Here is a 4,928-nt window from a genome sequence, read left to right on the forward strand (position 1 = left end):
CTCAGTGATTATTTTAAATATAGAAATCTTAGAGTAATTTACAGGTCTTTTTCTGGAGTTGCACATGCAAACTGAAGGAAATAGACTGCCTGGGGATTCTCTATACCCACAGAAATCCTGTAGAATTCCTGGGCTTCGCTGCAGAAAACAGCAGGGAAGCAAAGAGAAGCCATGCCGGAGGAAGGGGGTGGTGTGACCATGGCTGCAGTTTTTTGGGGGGGATTGCCCCCTCCAAACAGAGTGAGGTGCAGGGGAGACGCACAGGATTCCATGCCACTGCCCACCCTCATTTTTGCAAGCACACAGCTACCCAGCTGAAGGAGGCTGCTTTCTGCTCTGCTGTCTCTGCAGCTGAACACTGCCTCCAGAGTCCTAATGGTAGTTGTGCTCCCTTTGTGTGCTGGGAGCTTTCCTGTTTTCTGTGCAACAGTGAGTGCCTGTGGTAGGGCTGGGTAAGTGGGGGAAGAGGCAGTGAGGAAAGAAAGGGTGGAATAGTAGAGCAGGGGGAGGGGAATGTGGGAGTGAGGGGAGAGGGATAGAGAAGAAAGGGGATAGGGGAATTGTGGGGAGAAGCAAGAGTCTGGCATGCAGTATCCCCTTGGCAGCAGCTGGGGCTCCCCCGTTAAGCAGGCCCATCAAACCCTCACCCTGACAAGCCCTATTGCCATGCACCTGGACCCCTCTGAGCCCCCTCCACCCCACTAATCCCCAACCTATTAAGCCCCACTATCCCAGCACCTGAACCTCCCCATTGAGCCCCCACACCTGGACCTCCCTGCTGAGCTCCAACCACCTTCACCTGGATCCTCTGAGTCCCATTGCCCCTGCACCTAGGAACAGCACCCCGTTCTCCCTCTGAGCCCTGTGCATCCAGATCTCAAAGGTGAGAGACGAGTATGATAATCAACAGATGGCTCAGGCAGTGGTGCTATAAGGAGGGTTTTGGAGTGTTTGACTACTGGGAAGTATTCGTGGACAGAGGACTGTTCTCCTGGGACAGACTCCACCTGAGTAGGGAGGGAAATAGACGTCTGGGTTGGAGGTTGGCACAACTGATTAAAAGAGCTTTAAACTAGGAACTCAGAGGAGATGGTTGGGAGATGATCATGTAATCTTCATGTCTGATTCTAATGTTGATGGAGGAAAATCAAGAGAATGGAGAAAGGAACAGCAATGGGTAGAAGAATGAACGTTAAGAGGAAAGAGTGCTCATATCAATTAAGCTAACAGGTAGGTGACACTGGCAGTAGAATGGCTGTACCCAATTGGGTGAGGAATCTGGGCAAAGCCAAGCAGAAACAACTGAAATGTTTGTATACCAATGCAAGGAGCCTGGATAACAAAATGGAGGAACTAGAACTACTCGTGCAAGAAGTGAAACCAGGTTTTGTAAGGATAACAAATGTGGTAGAATAGTAGTCATGACTGGAGTACAGGTATTGAAGGTTATGTGCTGTTCAAGAAAGACAGAAATAAATGTAAAGGTGGTGGTGTAGTATATTAATGACAAGGTAGACTGTAAAAAGAAGTGATGGATAAGACAGTCTGTTTTGGATCAAAATCACTGAGGAAGAACTACCAGAGGTTCCCCAGGGCTAGCGCTTGGGGTATGCTAGAGACATCCCCTCCCCCCCGATCCAATTTGGATATGGATAGAGACTTTTTGAATGAAACAAATACTGGGAATTATCTGGGAAGTTAGTCTCCCATAATCACACACAGATTGGAGGACAGGTGTTACTACTAATAGTAGGGCCCAGATTTTCCTGGGTGTGAATCACTGCACCAACAAGAGGTGATGCCATTTTAAATTTGGTATTGGTGAGTCGTAAGGACCTTATAGAAGAGCTGATTGTAGGGGACAACCTTAGTTCAAGTCATCATGAGCTAATTAAGTTTAAACTAAATGGAAGGATAAACAAAAATAGATCGGCATCTAGGGTCCTTGATTTTCAAAAGAGCAAACTAAAAATTAAGGGAATTTGTTGAGGAAGTGGACTGGACTGAACTGAACTCAAGGTTTTGAATGTGGTGGAGGCTTGGAATTACTTTGTCACCATTGCAAAAACTGTCTGAAGCCTGTATCGCAAGCAAGGGGAAAACATTTGTAGGGAAGGGTTACAAACCAAGCTGAATGGGTAAGCGTCTCAAAGTGCTTATTAAGAGAAAGCAGAATGGGCTAGATCAGCAAGGAAAGATGATTCCTCTTGGAGGTCAGAAAAGTGAGAGCTGCCAAAAGCCAAGCAGAGTTGGACCTTGCAAAGTAAAAGGTTCTGTAGCCATATAAGTAGAAAGAAACTAAGGAAAGAAGTGGGACTGCTGAGCACTGAGGATGGGGTGGAGATTAAAGATAATCTAGACATGACAACACTTAAACCTGAGGCAAAGTGTCTTTAATAAGTGGTAATAAGGTTCTTCAGGATAGTGGAAAGGTGGCTAATGGGAATGAGGATATGGAAGTGGAAATTTCCACATCTGAGGTGGAAGTCAAACAGCTTAATGGGACTAAATCAGGGGGCTGGATAATCTCCATCCAAGAATATTAAAGGAACTGGCACATGAAATTGCAAGCCCAATAGCAAGGATTTTTAATGAATCTGTGAACTCGGGTTGTACCCTATGACCAGAAAATTGCTAATATGGTATATATTTTTAAGAGTGATCTGGGAAACTGCAGGCCCATTAGTTTGACCTCATTTGTATGTAAGGTCTTGGAACAAATTTTGAAAGAGGAAGGACATGGAGGTAGATGGTAATTGGGATAGAATATAACATGGTTTTACAAAAGGTAGATTGTGTCAGACCAATGTGATCTCATTCTTTAAGATAACTGATTTTTGTAGACAAAGAACATGCAGATCACATATACCTGGATTTTAGTAAGGCATTTGATCCAGTTCCACATGGGAAATTATTAAATTACAGAAGATGGGGGGATTACTATGTTGGCAGAAAGTTAAGTGAGGAACTGGTTAAAGGGGAGACTACAAGGAGTCATACTAAAAGGTGAACTGTCAGGTTGGAGGGAGGTTACGAGTGGAGTTCCTCAGGATTGGTTTTGGGACCTATTTTAACTTCATTAATGATTTTGGCACAAAAACTGGGAGTATGCTAATAAAATCCATGGATGACATGAAGTTCAGAAGAATTGCCAATATGGAAGAGGACCGTAATATCATACAAGAAGGTCTGGATGACCTTGAAAACTGGAATAGAAATGGGATCGAACATAATAATGAAGAGTACAATGTCATACACTTAAGGACTAACAACAAGAATTTTTGCTATAAGCTGGGGATTTATCAGTGGGAAGCAACAGGAAGAGGAGAAAGACCTGGGTGAATTGGTTGATCACAGGATGACTAAGCGGTGAAAAGGCTAATGCAGTCCAAAAATGCATCGGGCAGGGTATTTTCAGTAAAGATAGGGAAGTGTTAGTACCAGGGTACAAGGTATCGCTGAGACCTCATCTGGAATACTGTGTGCAGTTCTGGTCTGCCATGTTTAAGAAAGATTTAATTCAAATGGGATCAGGTGCAGAGAAGGGCTACTAGAATAATCCTAAGGAATGGAAAACTTACCTTATGAGAGGAGATTCAAAAACCTTGGCTTGTTTAGCCTAACTAAATGAAGGCTGAGGGGAGATATGGTTGCTCTCTTCCACCCTGGTATTTCTCTTTGATGTATTTACAGAGGAGTTACTTAAGTTAAACGCCAATGTAGACATGAGAACAAATGGATATAAACTGGCCATCAACAAGTTTTGAAACTAGACAAAGGTTTCTAACCATCAGAGGAGTGAAGTTCTGGAGTAGTCTACCAAGGGGGGTGTCATAAATATAAAGGGAGGGGTAAACACCTTTAAAATCCCTCCTGGCCAGAGGAAAAACCCCTTTCACCTGTAAAGGGTTAAGAAGCTAGGATAACCTCCCTGGCACCTGACCAAAATGACCAATGAGGAGACAAGATACTTTCAAAGCTGGAGGGGGGGAGAAACAAAGACTCTCTGTCTGTGTTGCTTTTGCTGGGAACAGAAAAGGAATGGAGTCTTAAAACTTAGTAAGTAAGCTAGCTAGATAGGCATTAGATTCTGATTTGTTTAAACGACTGATAAAAATAAGCTGTGCTGAATGGAATGTTTGTTCCTGTTTTTGTGTCTTTTTGTAACTTAAGGTTTTGCCTAGAGGGGTTCTCTATGTTTTGAATCTGATTACCCTGTAAGGTATTTATCATCCTGATTTTACAGAGATGATTCTTTTACATTTTTTCTTCAATTAAAATTCTTCTTTTAAGAACCTGATTGCTTTTTCATTGTTCTTAAGATCCAAGGGTTTGGATCTGTGTTCACCTATGCAAATTGGTGAGGATTTTTATCAAGCCTTCCCCAGGAAAGGGGGTGTAGAGTTTGGGGAGGATTTTGGGGGAAAGATGTTTCCAAGCAGGCTCTTTCCCTGTTATATATTTGTTATTGGTGGTTGCAGCAATAAAGTCCAAGGGCAAAAGTTAAAATAGTTTGTACCTTGGGGAAGTTTTAACCTAAATTGGTAAAAATAATCTTAGGGGGGTTTCATGCAGGTCCCTACATCTGTACCCTAGAGTTCAGAGTGGGGAAGGAACCTTGACGGGGGCAAAAAAAATCTAACTGGCTTCAAGATGGAGCTTGATAAATTTATGGAGGGGATGGTATGATGATTGCCTACAATAGCGTGTAGCTGATCTGTGACTGCTAAATATCTCCAATGGCTGGTGATGGAACACTACATAGAATTCTTTCCCAGGTGTCTGGTGTTGGGTCTTGCCCACATGCTCATGGTCTAACTGATGGTCATATTTGGGGTTGGGAAGGAATTTTCTCCCAGGTCAGATTGGCAGAGATCCTGGGGGGTTTTCATCTTCCTCTGCAACATGGGGCACGAGTCACTTGCAGG

The sequence above is a fragment of the Dermochelys coriacea genome, chromosome 1, assembly GCF_009764565.3.
Source record: "Dermochelys coriacea isolate rDerCor1 chromosome 1, rDerCor1.pri.v4, whole genome shotgun sequence".
NCBI lineage: Eukaryota > Metazoa > Chordata > Testudines > Dermochelyidae > Dermochelys > Dermochelys coriacea.